This window comes from Tachyglossus aculeatus, chromosome 5 (genome assembly GCF_015852505.1).
Source record: "Tachyglossus aculeatus isolate mTacAcu1 chromosome 5, mTacAcu1.pri, whole genome shotgun sequence".
Classification (NCBI taxonomy): Eukaryota; Metazoa; Chordata; class Mammalia; order Monotremata; family Tachyglossidae; genus Tachyglossus; species Tachyglossus aculeatus.
The window spans coordinates 48369538-48396984 of NC_052070.1; the positions used below are offsets into that span (position 1 = coordinate 48369538).

A 27447-nucleotide genomic window follows, 5' to 3' on the forward strand; every position below is an offset into this window, starting at 1 on the left:
CCAGCCTCCCAGACATGGGGTACAGCAGGGGAGGGAAAGAGGGGCGTTCCCCTAGGCTAAGATCTATCAACAAGAACATTGGCCTGGAAATCAGTATCACCTGGGGTCTTATCCTGGGTTTTTATCCCCTTGTCTGTTGTGTGACCTTGGGCAAGTCACTTCACTGGGCCTCAGTTACCTCATCTGTAAAATGGGGATTAAGACTGTGAGCCCCATGTGGGACATGGATTGTGACCAACCTGATTAGCTTGTAGAGCACGGGCTTGGGAGTCAGAGGTCGTGGGTTCTAATGCTGACTCTGCCACTTGTCAGCTGTGTGACTTTGGGCAACTCACCTTCTCTGCCTCAGCTACCTCATCTGTCAAATGGGGATTAAGACTGTGAGCCCCACGTGGGACAACCTGATTACCTTGTATCTACCCCAGCGCTTAGAACAGTGCTTGGCACATATTAAGCGCTTCATACCATTATTATTACCTATCCGAGTGCTTAGTACAATGCCTGGCACATAGGAGCACTTAAATACCATTTTAAAAAAAACCCCATCTACCAAATACAAAATTCAAACCAACTATTCAGCTTGGATCCTTCTCACCCATTTCTAGCAATCAATCAGCAATATTTTTGAATGCTTACTGTGTGCAGAAATCTGTATTAAGTACTTGGGAGAATATACTAAAATAGATTTGGTAGCCTTGAGAAGCTAGAGGGGGAGACAGCCAATAAAATAAATGGGTAAATGGCAGAGAATAAGGATGTGTCACTAATTCAGTTGCACTGTACTCTCTCAAGTGCTTAGAATAGTACTCTGCACATATTACATTATCAATTAATATTGACTAACATATGTCTATAACGGCTGGGGTGAGTATCAACGGTGCTTACGGGGTAAAGACAAGTGCATAGGTGATGCAGAATGGAGGGATAATAGGGGTAAATGAGGGCTTAGTTTGGGGACGGCCTCTTGTAGGAAACATGATTTTAGTAAGCCTTTGAAGATGGGGAGAGTGATTGTCTGTTCAATATGAAGGGGGAGGGAGTTCCAGGCCAGAAGGAAGACTTAAGCAAGGGGTCAGAGGTGAGGCAGATGAAATTGAGGAACAGTAGGTAGGCTGGGGATAGATGGAGTGAAGTGTGCAGGCTGGGTTGTAATAGGGGGTTGATAAGGAAAGGTAGGATGGGGAGCGCTGATTTGGTTGCCTTAAAGATGATGGTAAGTAGTTTCTTTTGGATGTAGAGATGATGGATGACCACTGGAGGTTTTTAAGGAGTAGGGAGATGCAGACTGAATGTTTTTTAGGAAAAGGATCTGGGCAGCAGGATGAAGTCTGGATTGGTGAGGGGAGAGGGAAGAGGTATAGCTATAATTCTATTTATTCTGATGATTCTGACACCTGTCTACGTGTTCTGTTTTGTTGTCTGTCTCCCCCTTCTAGACTGTGAACCCGTTGTTGGGTAGGGACCGTCTCTGTGTGTTGCCGACTTGCACTTCCCAAGCGCTTAGTACAGTGCTCTGCACACAATAAATACAATTGAATGAATGAAGGAAGGTAGGGAGGTCAGCGAGAGGGCTGATACAGTAGTCAAGCCACCTGTGCAGATAACTCCTTACAACTGACTTTATTCAATCGGCTTGCCCCCTCCTACTTTATTTCTTTGATTTCCTACTTTGATTTCCAGCCCAAGCACTTCGGTCCTCTAATGCCTAACTACTCACTGTACCTCAATCTCATCTATCTCACCCCTGACTCCTTGCTCACGTTCTGCCTCTGACCTGAAACTCCCTTCCCCTTCACCTTCGACAGAGCCTCACTCTCCCCACTCTAAGAGCCTTATTAAAATCAATCAATCAATCAATCGTATTTATTGAGCGCTTACTGTGTGCAGAGCACTGTACTAAGTGCTTGGGAAGTACAAGTTGGCAACATATAGAGACAGTCCCTACCCAACAGTGGGCTCACAGTCTAAAACGGGGAGACAGAGAACAAAACCAAAACATATGAACAAAATAAAATGAATAGACTATGTACAAGTAAATAAATAAAATCGCATCTCCTCCAGGAGGCCTGCCCCCCTTGTGCCTTTTCTCCTATTCCCTCTCCCTTCTTCATCACCTATTAACAACATCTGATGCATCTGGATATTATTCTCACCCCCACTCAGCCCGACAGCACTTTTGTACATAGCTGTAATTTATCTATTTACATTGATGCCTATCTTCCCATCTAGACCATAAACTCCTTATGGACAAGGAACACACTGCTTGAAGAAGCATTGTGGCTCACTGGAAAGAACCCGGGCTTTGGAGTCAGAGGTCATGGGTTCAAATCCCAGCTCGGCCAATTGTCAGCTGTGTGACTTTGGGCAAGTCACTTAACTTCTCGGTGCCCCAATTACCTCATCTGTAAAATGGGGATTAAGACTGTGAGCCCCACGTGGGACAACTTGATCACCCTGTAACCTCCCCAGCACTTAGAACAGTGCTTTGCACATAGTAAGCGCTTAACAAATACCATTATTATTATTATAGTAAGTGCTTAATAAATGCCACTAAAAAAAACCCTCAATTCCGTTGCATTGTACTCTCCCAAGAGTTTAGTACAGTGCTCTGCCCACAGTATGCGCTTAATGAATACAGTTGACTGACTGATGGACAGATGTGATGCTTGAAATCGCAGGAGCGAATGAGTTCTCCAAGGGAGTGGGGTGTAGATGGAGACTAGAAGGTGACCCAGAACTGAGCCTTGCAGGAGTCCCACAGTTAGAAGGGCCAGAGGTGGAACTGGTGAAATATATTGCAAAGGAGTAGTAAGAAAAATAGGAGGAGAACCAGGAGAGGACAGTGTCAGTGAAGCCAAGGTTAGATAGTGTTTCCAAGAGAAAGGCGTGCTCCATACCGTCTAAGGTAGCAGAGAGATTGAGGAGGATTAGGATGGAGTAGAGAACTTTGGATTTGGCAAGAAGGAGGTCATTGGATACCTTAGAGGGGGCAATTTCTGTGGAGCGGACGGAACAGATGGCAGATTGTAGACTCTCGACCCTAAGCTTGTTATGGGCAGGGAAAGTATCTACTAATTCTCTTGTACTGTACTCTCCCAAGCACTTAATACAGTGTTCTGCACATAGTAGGCACTCAATATACCACTGATAGAAGGAAGGGAGTCTAGGAGAGAATTGGAGGAGAAGCAGCAGCTCTAGCTCTAATGGCTAGAGCACAAGCTTGGGCACCAGAAGGACCAGGGTTCTAGTCGTCTCTAATCATCGCTCCGCCACCTGTCTGCTGTGTGACCTTGGCCAAGTCATTTCACTGAGCCTCAGTTACCTCATCTGTACAATGGGGATTAAGAGTGTGAGCCCCATGTGGGACAGGAACTGTGTCCAACCTGATTAGCTTGTAATTACTCCAGTGCCCAGGACAATGCCTGGCACACGGTAAGTGCTTAACAAATACCATAAAAAATAAAAGAGGAGAGGAAGTGGAGACAACCTGCCTGAGGAGTTTAGAAAGGATAACTGGAGGGAGCCATGGGGTCAAGGGAGGTTTTTTTGGTCTGCTTGTTTTTTAAGGACAAGGAAGGCATTGGTGGAGTAGCCACTGGAGAGTGAGTGGTTGGCTGAAGATGGTGGTGAGGGAGTGGGGAAGGGAGGGGCATTTTAGTACTGTGCCAAGGGATGAGGAAGGGGACAGAGACGGAGGGGAGAGCTCTGCCTCTTTAAAGGTTTTAAAAGGAGGTCGGAGATCTCTACTGGAAAGGAGGGGTGAGTCAAAAAAAGGGCAGGAGGAGGATGGGACTGGAAAGGCGCAGAGGAGATTTTGGGGCGATCACACCTGATGGCTTCAATCTTATTGATGAAACAGGTGGGGAGAGATGGGAGAGGTGGGGAATGGGGTTTGAGGAGGGAGTTAAAAGTTTGAAATAGCTGGCATGGGCATCGGCATGGGAGTCAACAAGGATAGAGAAGCATTACTGCTGGGAAAAGAGGACAGAATTATAGCAGGTGAGGGAGTTGAGTTCGATAAGAGAGTGTTACAGTGAGGGTGTGGATTTGTGCATCAAGAGAAGATAGGTTGGGGATGATGATGATGGCATTTATTAAGCGCTTACCATGTGCAAAGCACTGTTCTAAGCGCTGGGGAGGTTACAAGGTGATCAGGTTGTCCCACGGGGGGGCTCACAGTCTTCATCCCCATTTTACAGATGAGGTAACTGAGGCACAGAGAAGCGAAGTGACTTGCCCAAAGTCACATAGCCGACAATAGCTGACAATCTCCCTGACTTGACTTTCCCATCACTGTTGACGGCATTACCATCCTTCCCATCTCACAAGCCCGCAACCTTGGTGTCATCTTCGACTCCGCTCTCTCGTTCACCCCTCACATCCAATCCGTCACCAAATCCTGCCGGTCTCACTTCTGCAACATCGCCAAGATCTGCCCTTTCCTCTCCATCCAAACCACTACCCTACTCATTCAATCTCTCATCATATCCCGACTGGACTACTGCATCAGCCTCCTCTCCGATCTCCCATCCTCCTGTCTCTCCCCACTTCAATCCATACTTCATGCCGCTGTCCGGATCGACTTTGTGCAGAAACGCCCTGAGCATGTTACTCCCTCCTCAAAAATCTCCAGTGGCTACCAATCAACCTACACATCAGGCAAAAACTCCTCACCCTCAGCTTCAAGGCTGTCCATCACCTCGCCCCCTCCTACCTCACCTCCCTTCTCTCCTTCTCCAGCCCAGCCCGCATCCTCTGCTCCTCTGCTGCCAATCCCCTCACCGTGCCTCGTTCTCGCCTGTCCCGCCGTCGACCCCCGGCCCACGTCCTCCCCCGGGCCTGGCATGCCCTCCCTCCGCACATCCGCCAAGTTAGCTCTCTTCCTCCCTTCAAAGCCCTACTGAGAGCTCACCTCCTCCAGCAGGCCTTTCCAGACTGAGCCCCCTCCTTCCTCTCCCTCTCCTCCCAATCCCCCCCGTCTTACCTCCTTCCCCTCCCCACAGCATCTGTATATGTATATATGTTTGTACATATTTATTACTCTATTTATTTCACTTGTACATATTTATTCTATTTGGTTTATATGTTTTGTTTTGTTGTCTGTCTCCCCCTTCTAGACTGTGAGCCCGCTGTTGGGTAGGGACCGTCTCTCTAGTTGCCAACTTGTACTTCCCAAGTGCTTAGTACAGTGCTCTGCACACAGTAAGCGCTCAATAAATACGATTGAACGAATGAATGACAATTGGCAGAGCTGGGATTTGAACTCATGACCTCCGACTCCAAAGCCTGTGCTCTTTTCATGAGCCACACTGCTTCTATGGAGACCAATGGGGCCTGATGAGATTGGAAAATTGGAGAAGAGGATCAAGAGACCGGAGGTCTCTGTGGGGGAATATGTCAGTATTGCGGGGAGGGGGGTTACACAGGAGAGAAGGAAGGTGAGGAGGCTGTAGTTGGAGAGTGGAATTTCAGGGTTGACGAGGTTAGAAATCGTTCAGTGACTAGGGACGACAAGATCAAATGCGTGTCCAAGTTGGTGAGGTGGAGCAGGAGGTCGGTGGATTCAATTAAGAGAAATCGGGCGGCAGGAAGGTGTTTGGGAACATCCACGTGGATGTCAAAGTCCCTGTTCCCAAACCGCTGCTCCAAAATGTCTGCATGTAAGCTCAGACTTAAGCGGCTTATTTAATGTAAAAGGGCTGCTTTTAAGCAAGTCAACCTATTGGAAAACACAGTAGGAATCTACTTTATAGAATAGATCCAGTCGGGCAAACATGTAATCGCCTGCACTTCTGGGCTAAATGCTGTCAACACCAATTTCTCGCCCCACTGAAGAAGAGTAGTCACCGTAACCAGCTCTGCCCCGGCACGCCACATGATGATTCCCAAGCGCTTAGTACAGTGCTCTGCACACAGTAAGCGCTCAATAAATACGATTGATGATGACGGTGATGATGATAGCAGTGGTAAGAATCGAGGAGGAGCAGCGTGGCCTAGTGGAATCAGAAGGACCTGGGTTCTGATCCCGGCTCTGTCACTTGTCTGCCGCGGGTCCTTGGACAAGCCACTTCACTTCTCTGTGACTCGGTTACCTCATCTGTAAAATGGGGATTAGGACTGTGAGCCCCATGTGGACTATGTCCAACCTGATTAGCTTGTATGTATCCAAGCGCTTCCTACACTGCCTGACACAGAGTGAGTGCTTAGCAAATACTATAGAAAAAAGGGATAGTATCTACCGAGTACTTACTGTGTCCAGAGTCAGACAATCGTATTTATGGAATGCTTACTTTGTGCAGAGCACTGTACTAGCACTCGGAGAGTATACAAAGGTGATACCTGGCAGGGGAAATGGGCAATAGAATTTGCCTGTTCACCCCAATTTCTCCCAGACAGGTTTATAGCGATCCAGGCCACTTCCATCTTTTGGGCCTCTTGGCAGTAGGCAATGAGAACACTTGACTCTTACCAGATCCACACCCATTTCCTTGAAAATCCAAGAAAAAGGTAGAAGAAAAATAAAGAGGTTGAGCCTTGCGGTGTTTTAGGCCACTGCTTGATTCCTAGAGCCAAAAGGGAGGGAGCTAATGCATGATTAGTGGGAGTTGATGTGATTTTAATAAGGCTTTTAAGGTGGAGAGAAGCAGCATAGCCTAGTGGATAGTGCACGCGTCAGAGAGTCGGAAAGTCCTGGGTTCTAATCCCGGCTCCACCACTTGTCTGCTGTGTAACCTTGGCAAGTCACTTCACTTCTCTGTGTCTCAGTTTCCTCATCTGGAAAATGGGGATTAAGACTGCAAGCCCCACGTGGGATATGGATTGTGTCCAACCTGATTACCTTGTACCTACCCCAGTGCTTAGAATAGTGTCTGGCACATAGTAAGCACTTAAATACCATAAAAAAGTTGATGGAATGGGAAGAGGAGGGCAGATGAGTAATTTAACAGAGTAGTTACCCAAACATAACCCAACTAATTCTACAGATAATGTGAGCGTGTGTGTGAGTGCAGATAAATATATACTTGGCCATGTGCTAATTTGCAAGGCTATATATAATTTATATGTAACACAGAATTTGCTTGGCTATAAATAGCCATGGAAATTAATACAAGTTCATGTTTAATCTTATACACACACACACACACACACACAAACCTATAATGTATAGATAAACATGAACGCCCACATTTTCCCTGGACTTCATTCTGTTGTGTTTGGGTAACTGTTTTGGTCCTATAACAAGCATCATCCTTTCCCAGTTCTCTCCCTCAAGCCCCAAAATAAAAAAATACAAGGTTAAAGGAAATCTCCCCTACTGCTAGGTAGCAGTTTCCTTCCTCTCGAAGCACTTAACAATCTGATACACAACGATAAGCCAATACAGAAGAGGACATAATCCCCCGTGACTTTCTGCAATTGAGTTGTTTGACAGGAGGAGACCCTGCAGACAGGCAGGTTCAAAGTCCCTGGCCGGCCACAAAGCCCGATGCCCGCTGATGGGCTGCTTGAGTCCAGGCTGACGACCGGAGAGTGGCAGTCGGTGCTTGCACAATCGTATTTATTGAGCACTTACTGTGTGCAGAGCACTGTACTAAGCGCTTGGGAGAGTATAAGACAACAGAGTTGGCAGACATAATAATAATAATTGGCATTTGTTAAGCGCTTACTATGTGAAAAGCACTGTTCTAAGCGCTGGGGAGGATACAGGGTGATCAGGTTGTCCCACGTGGGGCTCACAGTCTTAAACCCCATTTTACAGATGAGGTAACTGAGGCCCAGGGAAGTTGAGTGACTTGCCCAAGATCACACAGCGGAGATGTGGCGGAGTCGGGATTCGAACCCATGACCTCTGACTCCAAAGCCCGTGCTCTTTCCACTGGGCCACGCTGCATGTTCCTTGACCACAGTCAAAAAGAGCGCTTGAGCATCCAGCCCGAGGGTGAATAGTATTAATAATAATAGTCATATTTAAGCCCTTACAATCCGAGCGTGAATAATACTACTGATAACAGTCATCTTTGTTAAGCCATGTACCGAGCATGAATAATATTAATAATAGTCATATTTGTTAAGCCCTTACTACGTACCTAGCACTGTACTAAGTGCTGGGGCAGGTACTATATCATCAGATCCCCCTTGGGGCTCAGTCTAAGTAGGAGAGGGAAAACAAGTATCGAATCCCCGTTTTGCAGATGAGGGAACTGAGGCACAGGGAAGTTCAGTAACTTTCCCAGCGTCACAAAGCAGACAAGCAGCAGAACCTCGATTAGAACCCAGGTCCTCTGATTCCCAGGCCTGGGCTCTTTCCACTAGGCCGAAGCGCCAGAAAAGATGAGGGCAACCATCCACCCAGAGTCTCTGGGTCCAGTAGCCGGACCAGGCAGCAGGAACCTGATGGAAAGCCGGGAAGTCACCGGTTGCCTCACTTCTTCGCAAAGGGGCAGGAGCAAACACTTAGACCTCAGCGGACCCACCCCACGGTAAACAAGCCAAACTCCCATTAGCCCCCAGTAATTACCATACCTGTTCCCAAAGCCACAAGACCATTAGTCACCAAATTCAAAGGGAAGTTGAAGCCCTAGGCACACCAAGTCAAACGTCTGCCAGGTGCTAACTAGCCAACGGTTGCCCAAAGACCTAGTCTCAGCCCCGCGATACAAACCAGAGGCTTTTTACAAGCCCGAACCGAACAGCACCCACATGCAGTCCATCGTTGGGCATGAATTTCCAAGTCAGAAAGGAGAATGCAGTTGACATGAGAGGAGTTGGTCTGCTGTTATCCACATTGGAGGGTTTCAAAAAAAAAAAAATCACCTGCCACGGATGATAACCGTGGCATTTGTTTAGTGCTATGTGCCAAGCACTGTACTGCATCTTGGGATAGTTTGGGTAGCGTCCCTGTTCCCCATGGGGCTCACGGTCCAAGGCGGTGGAGAGAACAAGTACCTCTGGTTCCCAGATGAGGCAACTGAGGCAGAGAGGAGTTTGGCCAAGGTCACACAACAGACAAGCGGCACAGCCAGGATTAGAATCTAGATCCCTTGACTCCTAAATTGTGCTCTTTTCACTGGGCCAGGCTGCTTCCCTAAAGGAATTTTATTTTGTCTGGAACCCACAATGCTTCAGGTAAGAAGCTTACAAAAAACTTTTGCCCAGAAGCCAATCAATCAATCAATCGTATTTATTGAGCGCTTACTGTGTGCAGAGCACTGTACTAAGCGCTTGGGAAGTACAAGTTGCCAGCCAGCAAACAGTTCCAACTGGTATTAGTCCCATACTCTCCACCACCTTCATCTCAATGGTGGCAGCTGGCAGCATCACTCCCTGCCCGGAGCTGCCAGGAAAGCCCTCCGACGTCCAAACCCTCAGACTTCCAGCAGCTTTGCTTTTTGACAGGAGGTGAGGACTCTGGGAAGGACCCCGAGTCCGAGAGGAAGCTATTAGCAATACCTGCCAAGAATGCCTGAACTTGCAGATGGGCAAAACAGTTTGCAAAAGAGGACAGGCTGCCCCAGGAGCCAGGCAAAGTCACCGGGCAAATCAGAGCAAAGCCAAAGGGCTCAACTGGGGATGACAGGTCAAAGAGGACAGATACCTGGCTTCCTCCTCCCATTCTGGCTAACTGGACAGATTCTATCCCCTCAGACCCTTTTCAGGCTACTTACCCGTTAAGGACACAACCAAGCCAACTTCAACACTTGGAAACAGAAGCAGTGTGGCCTAACAGAAAGACCACAGGTCTGGGATGCAGAGGACCTGGATTCTACTCCTGGCTCTGCCACTTGTCTACTGTGTGGCCACTGGTAAGACACTTATTTTTTTAATAATGGCATTTATTAAGCGCTTACTATGTGCAAAGAACTGTTCTAAGCGCTGGGGAGGTTACAAGGTGATCAGGTTGTCCCACGGGGGGCTCACAGTCAATCACATTTTACAGATGAGGTAACTGAGGCACGGAGAAGTTAGTGACTTGTCCAAAGTCGCACTGCTGGCAATTGGCAGAGCTGGGATTTGAACGCGTGACCCCTGACTCCAAAGCCCGTGCTCTTTCCACTGAGCCACGCTGCTTCTCTAGACGCTTCACTTCTCTGTGCCTCAGTTGCCTCCTCTGCAAAACGGTGAGCTCCATGTGGGATGTGGACTGTGTCCACCCCAACTAGACTGAATCTGTCCCAGCGTTTAGTACAGAGCCTGGCACTTAATAAGCGCATAACAAACACCATAAAAAAAAGACAGAAGAGCCTCGGGAAATGTGTCGACCTCCTTCTGACAATAATAACGGTATTTGTTAAGTGCTTATTACGAGACAAGCACTGTTCTAAGTGCTGGGGTAGACAGACGGTAATCAGGTTGTCCCACGTGGGGCTCAGTCTTAATCCCTATTTTACAGGTAAGGTAACTGAGGCACAGATAAGTGACTTGCCCAAGGTCACACAGCAGACAAGTGGCGGGGCCAGGATTAGAACCCACGTCATCTAAACTCAGATCAACGGAGGAGAACCTTGAATTCTACGCTCTCTCCCTCCTGGCTCTGACTTGCCCTCGGCGGGCCCAGTGTAGAGCCCGATGCGGAGCAAAGGTTCGGCCTCTTCACCCCGGGCCACTCTGTCTGCCCCGGAAAGGAGCAAATCCAATCAACCGCCTGCCCCGCTGGCTCGGAAGGACGAGGTCTCGGTGAGCTTCCCCCAACCAAGTAAGGTGCCTTCGGCTGTTGTGACTGCAGGTTCTCCAGGCAGAGGGTGTGCCCGAAACAAGAGGGTGGTTAAGGAGGTTCCCTGGGAATATCTCTTCATTTTGACGGATCCCACGAGAGGCACATATCCAGCTGTCCTCCACCGACCCTGGGCAGGCAGCGGGCACTGGTCCAGCGTGCCAGGACCGGGAGGCTCACCACTCAGCCTGCGAGGTGCCCTTCTGGCAGTCACTGGGGGGCTGGCGATCTCCCTTTCCCTGCTTCCCTTCCTCCTGATCAGTTCCCTGGTAATAAAAAATGTGGTTTACCCCGTGCTTAGATAACTCTGACTTATAGCCTCGACGGTATGAGATGATCCTGACTGTGCTTCCCAAGTATGCGTCAAAACTGCCACTCCAAACATGCAATTAAAAAGGAAAAGTTTTTTTTCTTCTTCAGTGCAGCAGCAGCGAGGAAGGGAGAGGAAAAAAGACACCCTGAAGAGAGCAGGAAAATGTTCTCCTTTTCCCTCTGGCAGGGGCCCTGCCAGGCAGAATGCAAAGTCTCCAGAAAGCGGCTATAATTTCTCCTTTGTGAACAAGGGAGGATCCAAGGGGAGAAGCACCTAAGTGGGCAATGGGGCTGAATGCCAGGACAGGAAGAGCTTAAAGCATTACCTGCTAAGAGAGGTGGGTCCTCAGAAAGGTGGCCTAGTAGTCAGAAGGACCTGGGTTCTAATCCTGACTCAGCCACTTGTCTGCTGTGTCACCCTGCGCAAGTCACTTCACTTCTCTGTGATTCAGTTCCCTCAACTGTAAAATAGGATTAAGACTTTCAGCCCTATCTGCTGTGCGACCTTGGGCAAGTCACTTCACTTCTCTGAGCCTCAGTTACCTCATCTGTAAAATGGGGATTAAGACTGAGCCCCAAGTGGGAAAACCTGATCACCTTGTATCCCCCCCCCAGCGCTTAGTACTGTGCTTTGCACATAGTAAGCGCTTAACAAATGCCATCGTTATTATTATTATAAGGACTGTGTCCAACCCAATTAGCTTGTATCTACCCCAGCGCTTAGAACAGTGCCTGGCACATACTGAGCGCTTAACAAATACTACAATTATTACTATTATAATTATTACTACTAGTAATAATAATATTAGTCCACAATTGGCCTGGTGGGTTTAGCAGAACGATGAGAAGGGGCTGGGTTCACTCTTGCCGCACGCCAGCACAGGGGACGGCCAGATATCAGCCGAAAGCGTCAATCAATCAATCGCATTTATTGAGCGCTTACTGTGTGCAGAGCACTGTACTAAGGGCTTGGGAAATACAAGTTGGCAACATATAGAGACAGTCCCTACCCAACAGTGGGCTTACAGTCTAAAAGAAGTCCGGGGGTGCCGGGAGATGACCCGGCTGCTACGGAACTTGGAACGCTATGCGGCTCAGGGACATAAACCGAGCAGTTCGAACAGTGGGAAATGCATCACAGCGGCAATTGGGGAGAAAAAAACAAAACCTTTGAAAGCCTCCTGTCCCAGGCTTTCAGAGCAGAAGCTGAAGTTCCTGCCTCTCAGACTAAGCAGCTGCATTGTTTAAGGGATCGACCCCGCTCCGTAATGAGCCACTTCTCCCATTCTGCCAAGCCTCGTTAAGCCTCAGAAATGCTGCCCAGATTGCTGGAAGCCGGGGGGAGACGGGTAGAAGGGCACACGCGGTGCCACCCAAGGTGAGTCGTTGCAGGGGGAAGACACGCAGCCCAGAGACCATCCCTACCAGGCCGGGTCTGTTCCTCTAACCGGAACATGGGTGGAGTCTCTCACACTTGCTCAGCCTCGGGCAGACGGGACACCGTCCGAAGGAAGAACACCATGTGCCTTGTGCTCGGTTGCCTGGCTTCTTTACCCTGGCTCAGAAAAGAACACGACTTATGCATCCTAATTATTTTTTTTAAAAAGAGGCCCCCGATGCGATTAAAAAAATCACTCGCTGACTGGCTCTACCCCTATCCCCCTCTCTAGACCTTAAGCTCATTGTGGGAAAAGAATGTCACTGTTTATTGTTGTATCCTACTTTCCCAAGCACTTAGTACAGTGCTCTGCACACAATACACACTCTCATACGACTGAATGAGTGAATTCATTCAATCGTATTTATTGAGCGCTTACTGTGTGCAGAATGAATCGGCAACTCACGCATCCAATAACATGCTAGGCCAGACTGACCCCACGGGAATCTTGTGGCTTCTACAGGGAGGCCGTGGACCACCCTAGAGCCCCCCGACCCTGGCCTGTCTATCGCCACACCTCTTCCTAGCCAAACTGACGTTGGGCTGATTTTGACAGGTCTTTTAGACTGTGAGCCCACTTTTGGGTAGGGACTGTCTCTATATGTTGCCAATTTGTACTTCCCAAGCGCTTAGTACAGTGCTCTGCACATAGTAAGCGCTCAATAAATACGATTGATGATGATTTCAATGACAAGATGGGTATATTTGCTGACCTGAGAGGTGACAGGAGAGGTTTCCCGCCTCCAAAGGGTAAACACTAACTAAATCATTCTGGACAATTTGTCAATTTCACCACCTCTCCACCTCCCTCCTGCCCCCCCACCGGTATTCAGACAATTTCATTATTTTGGATTTACTGTTGATTTCTCGCTGTGGGCTGGCAACATGCCTACCAACTCTGTCCTACTGTACTCTCCCAAAGTTTAGTATAGTGCCCTGCACACAGTAAGCGCTCAAATACCACTAATTCACTGACGGCTCCTTTCCTAGAAAGAGGCCATGTCCATTGCTCCACATCTTCATGAAGTCACTGGAGGTAGGTATTATCATCCCAGTTCACTGTTGGATAAACAGAAGATAAAGAGAAGCAGCGTGGCTCAGGGGAAAGAGCACGGGCTTTGGAGTCAGAGGTTATGGGTTCAAATCCCGACCCCGCCACTTGTCAGCTGTGTGACTTTGGGTAAGTCACTTCACTTCTCTGAGCCCACCTCATCTGTAAAATGGGGATTAAGAGTGTCAGCCCTACGTGGGACAACCTGATCACCTGTAACCTCCCCAATGCTTAGAACAGTGCTTTGCACATAGTAAGCGCTTAATAAATGCCATTATTATTATTATTATTATTATTATTATAAAGAATGGCACTGAGATGGTCAGTGATGCAGCCAGGGCTAGAATCCAGATTATCCTTGACCTCCAAGATGGAATTCTAGCCAGTAGACCACACTGCTTTGTGCTGACAAACATCCTAATACCCTCTCGGTGACAGTCCTCAGGCAAAAACATCAAATGGTGGAAACGTGAAAAAGGAGAAAGAGTAGCCACAAAGGTGAAAAATCAATGTCAGCTGTTCAGTGGCTCTTCCTCAGACTAAACCCACTGGGGCAAAATTCTCTTTTTAGTTGCTGTAATTTTTTCTTCCTTTTAGAGTGCTGACTGCACTTCTGCTGTACAATAAGTCATTAATAATAATGTGTAATAGCACTTCATAAGCTCACCTTTCATCTGATGAGTTCAAAAGCATTTTAGTAAGGTGAGTTCAGGCTTCCCAGTGCCCCTGGGAAGTAGGAGGAGGGTGAAAAGTGTTATTATCCCCAGGTAGAGAGGAAGAAAGGGATACAGGGAGGTGAAATGGCTTGTACCAAGTTGGGCCTGTCCTTAGCATATTTAATCAGAAAATCCACATTTCCCTTCTGCCTGCAATATCCAGCTAGCCTAGTGACCATATTGGTTTTACACACGCATGGATGACACCTGAGTTAGAAGTCTCTTTCATTATCCTGGAAAAGCCTAAACCTCATCATCTCTGGACCACGACATTTTTGACTGACCCGAGGTCACCTTCCCCAGGCTAGTTTCCATGCAGGCCTCTCTCTGGGAAACCTCTGTGCTTGACACGGCACCTTTTGAAAACTTCCTGGAGTCCAGTAAGCCTCACTCACTCTTCAGGGAAGAGGAAGAGTTTTCCAGTCACCTTGATCAACATCAAAGCACCAAATCGCCCATATACCTCTGCCCAGCATCACCCTCTATTAATCACACGACACTGGGCAGATGGAGCACAAGAGTGTCCTTTGTCCTGTCCCCAGCCCCCACCCTCTCCACTGCCATTCAATCGTATTTACTGAGAGCTTATTGAGTGCAGAGCACTGTACTAAGCACTTGGGAAGTACAAGTTGGCAACAGATAGAGACGGTCCCTACCCAACAACAGGCTCACAGTCTAGAAGGGGGAAACAGACAACAAAACATGTAGACAGGCATCAAAAGCAGCAGAATAAATAGAATTATAGCTATATGCACATCATTAATAAAATAGAGTAGTAAATAGGCACAAGCAAAATACATAGAGTAATAAATATGTACAAATATACACAAGTACTGTGGGGAGGGGAAGGAGGCAGGGCGGGGGGTGGTGATGGGGAAGGGAGGAGGAGAGAAAAAAGGGGGCTCAGTCTGGGAAGGCCTCCTGGAGGAGGTGAACTCTCATTAGGGCCTTGAAGGGAGTAAGAGAGCTAGTTTGGCGGATGTGTGGAGGGAGGGCATTCCAGGCCAGGGGAAGGACATGGGCCGGGGGTCAATGGTGGGACAGGTGAGACCAAGGCCCAGTGAGGAGGTTAGCGGCAGAGGAGCGGAGGGTGTGGGCTGGGCTGGAGAAGGAGAGAAGGGAGGTGAGGTAGGAGGGGGCGAGGGGATAGAGAGCCTTGAAGTTGAGAGTGAGGAGTGCCAGGCACACACACACACACACACAAAAAAAACTCCCTTTAAAACACAAGTCAAAGGCTGGGAGACCAACAGAGTCAATAAACTCAGGATCTAAGACAAAAAGCGAAGAAGAGAAGCAGCACGGTCTAGTGGATACAGCACAGTCCTGCGAGTCAGAAGGATCTGAGTTCTAACCCCAGCTCTGCCACTTATCTGCTGTCTGACTTTGGACAAGTCACTTCACGTCTCTGTGCCTCAGTTCCCCCTCATCTATAAAATGGGGATTAAGGCTGTGAGCCCCATGTGGGACGTGGACTGTGTCCAACCTGATTATCATCCATCTACCCTAGTGCTTAGTATGGGGCCTGGCGCAGAGTAAGTGCTTAACAAATACCACTTAAAAAAGAAAAAGCATCGTGGGGGAAGATGAATCGTTCTCTCCTCAGATAAAGCCGGGGGGCAAACTGGGCCACGGCAGAAGGGGCCAAGCCCAGCCACACTGCTCAGGTGTCCCTACCCTGGTCTGAATGGATTTCCCTCATTCCCTTCCCCACAGCACCTGTATATATGTATATATGTTTGTACACATTTATTACTCTATTTATTTATTTATTTTACTTGTACATATCTATTCTATTTATTTTGTTAGTATGTTCGGTTTTGTTCTCTGCCTCCCCCTTTTAGACTGTAAGCCCACTGTTGGGTAGGGACTGTCTCTATATGTTGTCAACTGGTACTTCCCAAGCGCTTAGTACAGTGCTCTGCACCAGTAAGCACTCAATAAATACAATTGATTGATTGATTGATTGATTCCCTCACAGGGTAAGCAGTGGGAGAACCCCGAATGACCTGCTAGCCTGGAGTCGCCTTATAGTCGCCTAGTCTGATTGCTCCCCGCCACGCTTCTGTTAAAGGTAAAAATGTTCATTTCCATCCGGGGGAGCTTCTTACCATTCCATGGCCTAGCCCAGAGACTCTTTCCCAGCCTTCTCAGAGAAGCTATGTCATGTCCTTCACCCTCTTCAGCCAAAATACACACACAGTTTCTTTGGCCTTGTGGACGGCAATTTACCCACCACTGGCTGTTCTCCAACCTAGGTAAATCCCAGGCCCTTTCTCCCATTCTAACTCAACTCTGGAGTTTCGATGGAGCACTGAATTGGCTGAGGGACATGTTTTTCCTCTTTGCTGACCCATCTGAAAATGGGCTGGAGTCACCCATTAGAGCCCTTTCCAGAGCTACCAAATTCAGTCAGAACTCCCCTTCTCTTGCTTTCATTCATTCATTCATTCAATCGTATTTATTGAGCGCTTACTGTGTGCAGAGCACCATACTAAGCACTTAGGAAGTACAAATTGGCAACATATACAGATGGTCCCTACCCAACAGCGGGCTCACAGTCTAGAAGGGGGAGACAGACAACAAAACAAAACATATTAACAAAATAAAATAAATAGAATAAATACGTACAAGTAAAATAGAGTAATATGTACAAACATATATACATATACACTATTACATGGTTACATATATACAGGTACAAGGTAATCGGGTTGTGCACAGTCCCTGTCCCACATGGGGCTCCGTCTTAATCCCCAATTTACATGAGGTAACTGAGGCACAGAAAAGTGAAGTCTCTTGCCCAAGGTCACAAAGCAAACGTATGGCAGTGTGGGTATTAGTAATAATAATAATAATAATAATAATAATAATGGCATTTATTAAGCACTTACTATGTGCAAAGCACTGTTCTAAGCGCCGGGGAGGTTACAAGGTGATGGGGTTGTCCCACGGGGGCTCACAGTCGTCTTTCCTATTTTCCAGATGAGGTTACTGAGCTTTCATGACACTCCTGGTTTTCCTCCTCATTCTTCCACCTATTCACTGACTCCTCTTCTGCCTCTCACCCCTTAACCGTGGATGAACTTCAAGGGTCGGTTCTGGGTCTCCTACTCTTCTAGCTTTATTTTTACTCCCTCAAGGAGTCCATCTACTACCACCCCCACACAGATGACTCCCAAATTTATCTCGCTAGTTCGGATCTCTCTCCTCCTCTGCAATCCCCCAGTTTCTCTAGCTTCCGGGACATCTCCATGGAGATATCCTCCCCAAATTCAATATGTCTAAAATTGAACTTCTCTTGTCTCCCAAATCTACCTCTCCACCTAACTCTCCCCAAAACAATCTGGCTATACCACCAACCCACCTGATTCCAGAGTCCACAACCTTGGGGCTAAGCTTGACTCCTGGCTCTCCTTCAATTCTTGCATTCGGTCAGTTGCTGAATCCTATGATTTTTTTCCCTCGACAATATTTCCCGGATCCACCCTTTCCTCTCCATCCAAACGGCCACCACCCTCTCCCAAGAGTTCATCATACTCTGGGTAGACTAACTGTATCAGCCTCTTCACTGGCCTTCTGCCTCCAGCCTCTCCCCACTCATCTGTACTTCACTCCGCTGCCCAGATCATCTTTTTAAAACCTTACTCTACACACATCTCTCCACAGCTCCAACACTTTTAATGGTTACTGATTCCTCTCCACATCAAACAGAAACTGCTGATCGTTAGCTTTAAGGCACTCCATTAGCTCTCCCCCTCCTAGCAGTATTCAATCTCTTCCCCAACTACACCCTCACTTGCACTCTCTGCTTCTCCCAAATTCACCTTATCACTGTGCATCATTCTCAGCTCTCCAGGATCTTTCCCCTGGCTCACATCCTACCTCTTTCCCTGAATTCCTTCCCACTTCATATCCATCAGACTTCAGCTCTCCCCATCTTCAAATATGACTGAATGAATGAAAGTTCTCCAGACTTCACCTTTCCCTACCTTCAAAGCCCTTCAAAAACCCCTCCTCCCCCAAGCTTTCCCAGATTAATTTTTCTTCTCCCTAGATCACGTCCTCCTAATCATCATTTCAACACTTTTGCACCACTTACCGTACCGTGGGATGCTTTCGTACATATCGATTTAGATGCTCTTTTACTTAAGCACTTTCTCCGACCTGTTAACATTCTAATGGCACAGAGAAAATACTCTAAGAAACTTGAGGGCAAGGAGTGTGTCTTCTACCTCTGTTGCCCTCTTCAAAGCACTCAGTTCGGTGTTCTGCATCCAGTAGGCACTTTATATGTTGCCAACTTGTACTTCCCAAGCGCTTAGTACAGTGCTCTACACACAGTAAGTGCTCAATAAATACGATTGATTGATTTATAAATTCACCTAAATCCATTTCTCTGCCTCACGCTACACACGCCCCGGAGCTTCCAAGTTTAGCCAGGTTGACGAGTTTCTCAAAAGCTTGGCTTTTGAGCTTTCAGTTTGCCCAGTGAATCAAAGCACCAACAAATTCTGTTCACCTGTACAACTTAATCTGGCCTGAATTGTTGGTGACAACACTGCATCACGGATACACAAACAGCAATCAGTGTTAAAGAGGATAGAAACACTTGCGTTAAAATGGCTCAGCAGCTTCAGAAGGTCTTGCACTGCAAGCAAGGTTAATGGCTCTCTCTGCCCTAGAGCAGGGCATGAGGGCTTCTGAGGTGTAATCCTGGTCTTGTTTCTGACGTCCTCCAAAGGCCTCAAACAGATCCCTTAACATTTTGTATCTTAATTGATCCGGCTGAAAAATGGGCACATTTCTCTACATCCTGAAATCAACGGTTATTTGGCATCCTGGCCCCGTATCCTCAAATCCCCCGCAAGCTGACCTTCCAACACCACACTCGAAACTGCTCGGGCAAATTTAGGCCGAAAAAGGGTGAGAAGAGGGTTGCGGGGACCAACAGAGCTCAAGCCTCCCATTTTAAACACCTTCAGCTTCAAATAATATCAATCATCATCATCAATCGTATTTATTGAGCGCTTACTATGTGCAGAGCACTGTACTAAGCGCTTGGGAAGTACAAACAGATATCTTTATTTGGTGCTTAAGGATGTACAGCTTTGGAAGCCTGAAGTATTAATGTCAGGCCTAGTGAAAGGTCCAGCATAATACACACACACACACACACACACGTTTATATATATATATATATATATATAAGATATATATATATACATATCATCATCATTTATTAATTGCATCCTAAGTGTCAGGAACCATACGAAGCGCTGGGGTCGATACAAGCAAATCGGGTTAGACACAGTCCCTGTCCCACATAGGGCTCACATTCTCAATCCTCATTTTACAGATGAGGTAATGGAGGCACAGAGTAGTCAAGTGACTTGCCCGGGGTCACACAGCAGGTAGACGTCGGAGCTGGGATCAGAACCCATGTCTTTCCCACTCCCACACCAGTGCACTGTCCACTCTGCCCTGCTGCTTCTCATACGAAGGAAAATGTTAATGCTTGGACAATGGATTTTTCTGAGGCAAAATCCAAAGCCGAATGACAAGTTCCCTATGATTTTACAAGGAAGACCTACGGTATCTCTAGAGAAAAGAGATGTAGAAGGTGCTTGGCCATCAACAGGAGAGAGAAACTGGGATAAAAATAAAGGAGGGAGGAAAGGAAAAAGGGAAGGAGGTACTCATTCATTCATTCAATCGTATTTATTGAGCGCTTACGGTGTGCAGAGCACTGTACAAAGCGCTTGGGAAGTACAAGTTGACAACATACAGAGACGGTCCCTACCCAAAAGCGGGCTCACAGTCTAGAAAGGGGAGACAGACAACAAAACAGATTAACAAAATAAAATAAACAGAATAAATATGTACAAATAAACTAAATAATGGTATTTGTTCAGCGCCTACTATGTGCCAAGCACTGTTCCAAGCGCTGGAGTCGACGTAAGGAGAAGCAGCGTGGCTCAGTGGAAAGGGCCCGGGCTTTGGAGTCATAGGTCATGGGTTCAAATCCTGGCCCCGCCAACTGTCAGCTGTGTGACCCTGGGCAAGTCACCTAACCTCCCGGTGCCTCAGTTCCCTCATCTGCAAAATGGGATGTGGTTTACACTTAGTAGAGCGCTTAATGGAGCAGTGTGGCTCAGTGGAAAGAACACAGGCTTGGGAGTCAGAGGTTGTGGGTTCTAATCCTGGCTCCGCCTCTTGTCAGCTGTGTGACTCTGGGCAAGTCACTTCACTTCTCTATGTCTCATTTCCCTCATCTGTAAAATGGGGATTAAGACTATGAGCCCCATGAGGGACAACCTGATGACCCTGTATCTACCCCAGCACTTAGAACAGTGCTTGGTACATAGTAAGTGCTTAACAAATATCGGCTCAGTGGAAAGAGCACAGGCTTGGGAGCCAGAGGTCATGGGTTCTAATCCCGGTTCCGCCACTTGTCAGCTGTGCGACTTTGGGCAAAGTCACTTAACTTCTCTGTGCCTCAGTTACCTCATCTGCAAAATAGGCATTAAAACTGTGAGCCCCATGTGGGACAACCTGATTACCTTTGTCAGAGAAGCGGCATGGCTCAGTGGAAAGAGCCCGGGCTTTGGAGTCAGAGGTCATGGGTTCGAATCCCAGCTCCACCAATTGTCAGCTGTGTGACCATGGGCAAGTCACTTCACTTCTCTGGGCCTCAGTTCCCTCATCTGTTAAGTGGGGATTAAGACTGTGAGCCCCCCATGGGACAACCTGATCACCTTGTAACCTCCCCAGCGCTTAGAACAGTGCTTTGCACATAGTAAGCACTTAATAAATGCCATTATTATTATTATTATCCTTATTATTATTACTTCCCAAGCATTTAGCCTAGTGCTGTGCACACAGTAAGCGCTCGATAAAGACAACGGAACGAATGACGCGTGTAAGAGCGTGGAGAGAACAGTGCTCAGCGCTTACAACAGTGCTTTGCGCATAGTAAGCACTTAACAAATACCATCATTATTATTCTAGACTGAGTGCCCGCTGTTGGGCAGGGATTGGCTCGCTTTATTGCAGAGAAGCAGCGTGGCTCAATGGAAAGAGCCCGGACTTGGGAGTCAGAGGTCATGGGTTCAAATCCCAGCGTCACCCATTGTCAGCTGTGTGACTTTGGGCAAGTCATTTCAATCAAACAATCGTATTTATTGAGCGCTTACTGTGTGCAGAGCACTGTACTAAGCGCTTGGGAAGTACAAGTTGGCAACATAGAGAGACAGTCCCTACCCAACAGTGGGCATTTCACTTCTCTGTGCCTCAGTTCCCTCATCTGGAAAATGGGGATGAAGACTGTGAGCCCCACGTCGGACAACCTGATCATCCTGTATCCTCCCCAGCGCTTGGAACAGTGCTTTGCACCTAGTAAGTGCTTAAAAAATGCCATTATTACTATTATTATTACTATACTTTGCCAAGCGCTTAGTCCAGTGCTCTGCACACAGTAAATAAACACAAATGAAGGAATCAGAAGTGACAGGGATTGGGTCTGCGGCGGGGAGAGGTTTCCCACACTGAGAGCGACGCCTCCGGGGGGTCTGGATGGGGAGGCTGGAGCAGATGGGGAAGAAATGTTGGGTAGGGACCGTCTCTATCTGTTGCCGACTTGTACTTCCCAAGCGCTTGGTCCAGTGCACTGCACACAGTAAGCGCTCAATAAATACGACTGAATGAACGTATAATTTTATTATTTATATTGATGGTATTGGCGCCTGCCTACATGTTTTGTTGTCTGTCTCCCCCTTCTAGACTGTGAGCCCATTGTTGGGTAGGGACTGTCTCTCTAGGTTGCCGACTTGTACTTCCCAAGCGCTCAGTCCAGTGCTCTGCACACAGTAAGCGCTCAATAAATACAACTGAATGAATCTATAATTCTATTATTTACTTTGATGATATTGACGCCTGACTACCTGTTTTGTTTTGTTGTCTGTCTCCCCCTTCTAGACTGTGAGCCCGTTGTTGGGTAGGAACTGTCTCTATATGTTGCCGACTTGTACTTGGGAGAAGCAGCGTGGCTCAGTGGAAAGAGCCCGGGCTTTGGAGTCAGAGGTCATGGGTTCAAATCCCAACTCCGCCACTTGTCAGCTGGGTGACTTTGGGCAAGTCATTTCACTGCTCTGTGCCTTAGTTTCCTTGTCTGTAAAATGGGGATGAAGACTGTGAGCCCCCCGTGGGACAACCTGATCACCTTATAACCTTCCCGGTGCTTAAAACAGTGCTTTGCACATAATAATAATAACAATAATAATAATGGCATTTGTTAAGCGCTTACTATGTGCCAAGCACTGTTCTAAGCACTGGGGGAGATACAAGGTAATCAGGTTGTCCCACATGGAGCTCACATTCTTAATTCCCATTTTACAGATGAGGTAACTGAGGCCCAGAGAAGTTAAGTGACTTGCCCAAAGTCACACAGCTGACAAGTGCTGGAGCCGAGATCAGAACCCATGACTTCTGACTCCCAAGCCCGGGCTCTTTCCACTGAGCCACGCTGCTTCTCCAGTAAGCGCTAAACAAATGCCAACTTGTACCTCCCAAGCGCTTAGTCCAGCGCTCTGCACACAGTAAGCGCTCAATAAATACGATTGAAAGAATGAATGAATGAAATGCCATCATTATTATTATTATTACTTCCCAAGCGCTTAGTCCAGTGCTCTGCACACAGTAAGCGCTCCATCAATACGATTGAATGAGTGAATGGGGGGGAGCAGGGGGCTCGAGGGCTGAATGCAGGGCCGCGGGGGCTTGCATGTGCAGCCCCCCCCACCCCCCAGCCTTACCTCCTTCCCCTCCCCACAGCACCTGTATATATGTATATATGTTTGTACGGATTTATTACTCTATTTTACTTGTACAGATTTATTCTATTTATTTTATTAATATGTTTTGTTTTGTTGCCTGTCTCCCCCTTCTAGACTATGAGCCTGCTGTTGCCAACCTGTACTTCCCAAGCGCTTGGTGCGGTGCTCTGCACACAGTAAGTGCTCAATAAATACGATTGAATGAATGAATCCATCCTCCCCCCGCCTTACCTCCTTCCCCTCCCCACCGCACCTGTATATATGTATATATGTTTGTATATATTTATTACTTTATTTATTTTACTTGTACATATTTATTCTATTTAGTTTGTTAATATGTTTTGTTTCGTTATCTATCTCCCCCTTCTAGACTGTGAGCCCACTGCTGGGTAGGGTCCATCTCTATATGTTGCCAACTTGTACTTCCCAAGCACTCAGTCCAGTGCTCTGCACCCAGTAAGCACTCAATAAATACGATTGATTGAATGAATGAATGAATGATTGTCTCTCTATGTTGCCAACTTGTACTTCCCAAGTGCTTGGTCCAGTGCTCTGCACCCAGTAGGTGCTCAATAAATACGACTGAATGAATGAATGACCGTCTCTCCATGTTGCCAACTTGTACTTCCCAAGCGCTCAGTCCAGTGCTCTGCATTCATTCATTCATTCAATCGTATTTATTGAGTGCTTACTGTGTGCAGAGCACTGGACTAAGCACTTGGGATGTACAAGTCTAGACCCAGTAAGTGCTCAATAAATATGACTGAATGAATGACCGTCTCTATGTTGCCACCTTGTACTTCCCAAGCACTTGGTCCAGTGCTCTGGACCCAGCAGGCGCTCAATAAGTACGACTGAATGAATGAATGACCGTCTCTCTATGTTGCCAACTTGTACTTCCCAAGCGCTCAGTCCAGTGCTCTGCACCCAATAAGCACTCAATAAATACGATTGAATGAATGACTGTCTCTCTATGTTGCCAACTTGCACTTCCCAAGTGCTTGGTCCAATGCTCTGCACACAGTAAGTGCTCAATCAATACGATTGAATGAATGACCATCTCTCTATGTTGCCAACTTGTACTTCCCAGGCGATTAGTACAGTGCTCTGCACCCAGGAAGCGCTCAATAAATACACTGAATGAATGAATGACCGTCTCTCTATGTTGCCAACTTGTATTCCCAGGGGCTCAGTCCAGTGCTCTGCACCCAGTAAGCGCTCAATAAATACGACTGAATGAATGAATGACCGTCTCTCTATGTTGCCAACTTGTACTTCCCAAGTGCTCACTCCAGTGCTCTGCACACAGTAAGCGTTCAATAAATACGATTGAATGAATGAATGACCGTCTCTCTATGTTGCCAACTTGTACTTCCCAAGCGCTTGGTCCAGCGCTCTGCACCCAGTAGGCGCTCAATAAATACGATTGATTGAATGACCGTCTATGGTGCCAACTTGTACTTCCCAAGTGCTCACTCCAGTGCTCTGCACACAGTAAGCGCTCAATAAATACGATTGACTGAATGACCGTCTATGGTGCCAACTTGTACTTCCCAAGGGCTCAGTCCAGTGCTCTGCACACAGTAAGCGCTCAATAAATACGACTGAATGAATGAATGACCGTCTCTGTATGTTGCCAACTTGTACTTCCCAAGCGCTTGGTCCAGCGCTCTGCACCCAGTAGGTGCTCAATAAATACGATTGAATGAATGACCGTCTCTCTATGTTGCCAACTTGTACTTCCCAAGCGATTAGTATAGTGCTCTGTACCCAGGAAGCGCTCAATAAATACACTGAATGAATGAATGGCCGTCTCTCTATACCGCCAACTTGTACTTCCCAAGTGCTCAGTCCAGTGCTCTGCACCCAGTAAGCGCTCAATAAATACGACTGAATGAATGAATGACCGTCTCTCTATGTTGCCAACTTGTACTTCCCAAGCGCTTGGTCCAGCGCTCTGCACCCAGTAGGTGCTCAATAAATACGATTGAATGAATGACCGTCTCTCTATGTTGCCAACTTGTACTTCCCAGGCGATTAGTCCAGTGCTCTGCACCCAGTAATCGCTCAATAAATACGACTGAATGAATGAATGACCGTCTCTCTATACTGCCAACTTGTACTTCCCAAGTGCTCAGTCCAGCGCTCTGCACACAGTAAGCGCTCAATCAATACGACTGAATGAATGAATGAATGACCGTCTCTCTATGTTGCCAACTTGTCCTTCCCAAGTGCTCAGTCCAGTGCTCTGCACCCAGTAAGCGCTCAATAAATACGACTGAATGAATGAATGACCGTCTCTCTATGTTGCCAACTTGTACTTCCCAGGCGACCAGTACAGTGTTCTGCACCCAGTAGGCGCTCAATAAACACGACTGAATGAATGACCGTCTATGTGGCCAACTTGTCCTTCCCAAGAGCTTAGTCCAGTGCTCTGCACACAGTAAGCGCTCAATATATACGACTGAATGAATGAATGACCGTCTCTCTATGTTGCCAACTTGTATTCCCAGGGGCTCAGTCCAGTGCTCTGCACCCAGTAAGCGCTCAATAAATACGACTGAATGAATGAATGACCGTCTCTCTATGTTGCCAACTTGTACTTCCCAAGCGCTCACTCCACTGCTCTGCACACTGTAAGCGCTCAATAAATACGACTGAATGAATGAATGACCGTCTCTCTACGTTGCCAACTTGTACTTCCCAGGCGACCAGTACAGCGTTCTGCACCCAGTAGGCGCTCAATAAACACGACTGAATGAATGACCGTCTATGTGGCCAACTTGTCCTTCCCAAGGGCTCAGTCCAGTGCTCTGCACGCAGTAAGCGCTCAATAAATACGACTGAATGAATGAACGACCGTCTCTCTACGTTGCCAACTTGTACTTCCCAGGCGACCAGTCCAGTGTTCTGCACCCAGTAGGCGCTCAATAAACACGACTGAATGAATGACCGTCTATGTGGCCAACTTGTCCTTCCCAAGGGCTCAGTCCAGTGCTCTGCACGCAGTAAGCGCTCAATAAATAGGACTGGATGGATATGTTGCCAACTTGGACTTCCCAGGCGCTCAGTCCAGTGCGCTGCACACAGTAAGCGCTCAATAAATATGAATGAATGAATGAATGAATGAATGAGTGTGCAGGCTCCTCGCCGTCCTCCGGGCCGGGCCGGGAGACAAAGGGGCGGCGGGGGCCCCGGGGTCCGCCCCGGGGGGCTCCCCGCCGCTCCAGGCCCCGGGGGGGCGGCGCTTACCTGAGGCTGAGGCTGCCCCCCGACCCTCCCCGGGGCTGCCAAGGGGCTAAGGGGGCCGGGCCGGGTCCGGGTCCTGGTCCTGGAGCGGCGGGAGCGGCGGCCGCCTCCGCCTCCCGCTCCGTGAGCAACCGCGGCGGGGACGGACGGGGACGGAAGGACGGACAAACGGACGGACGGACGGATGGACGGACGAGGGAGCGGCGGCGGCGGAGACCCGGCCGGGACAAGGCGGAGACACCGACCGGGGCGGGGCTTACGGAAGACGCCCTGGTCTCATTGGCTGATGCAACAGGAGGGGCGGGGCTACGGTTAGGACGGGACGCTCCGGGGGCGGGGCTTAGGGAAGGCGCCCTGGTTTCATTGGCCGATGCAACAGAAGGGGCGGGGCTAAGGTTAGGAAGGGGAGCGGAGGGCCGCTCGGGGGCGGGGCTTAGGGAAGGCGCCCACGTTTCATTGGCTGATGCAACAGAAGGGACGGGGCTAATGTTTAGGGACGGACGCTCTGAGGGCGGGGCTTAGGGAAGGCGCCTTCGTTTCATTGGCAGATGCAACAGAAGGGGCGGGGCTACGGTTAGGAAGGGAAGCGAAGGGGCGCTCGGGGGCGGGGCTTAGGGAAGGCGCCTTCGTTTCATTGGCTGATGCAACAGAAGGGGCGGGGCTAAGGTTAGGAAGGGCTGCTCTGGGGCGGGGCTTAGGGAAGGCGCCTTGGTTTCATTGGCTGATGCAACAGAAGGGGCGGGGCTAATGTTTAGGGAAGGACGCTCTGAGGGCGGGGCTTAGGGAAGGCGCCTTGGTTTCATTGGAACGAAGGGGCGGGGCTAGGGTAAGGACGGGCGATCTGGGGGTGGGGCTTAGGGAAGGCGCCCTCGTTTCATTGGCTGATGACAGTGAAGGGGCGGGGCTAAGGTTAGGAAGGGATGCGGAGGGGCGCTCGGGGGCGGAGCTTAGGGAAGGCGCCCACGTTTCATTGGCTGATGCAACAGAAGGGGCGGGGCTAAGGTTAGGACAGGACGCTCTGGAGGCGGGGCTTAGGCAAGGCGACCTCGTTTCATTGGCTGATGAGAGAGAAGGGGAGGAGCTAAGGTTAGGAAGGGGCGTGGAAGGGACGCTCTGGGGGCGGGACTTAGGGAAGGCCC

At 48.3% G+C, this 27447-nt stretch overlaps 1 protein-coding gene across 2 annotated transcripts in view; it reads right to left on the reverse strand.

Annotated features, from left to right (window-relative positions):
* Positions 1-26487, reverse strand: part of CTNNBIP1 (catenin beta interacting protein 1) — a 91425-nt gene extending 64938 nt beyond the window's left edge. The window contains exon 1 of one of the 2 annotated variants that reach the window (XM_038746568.1): positions 26312-26487. The gene's annotated coding sequence lies outside the window, so the exon portion shown is untranslated. The remainder of the gene's footprint in view (positions 1-26311) is intronic. The other variant, XM_038746565.1, reaches the window with a different exon arrangement.
* Between the last annotated feature and the right edge of the window lie 960 nt (positions 26488-27447).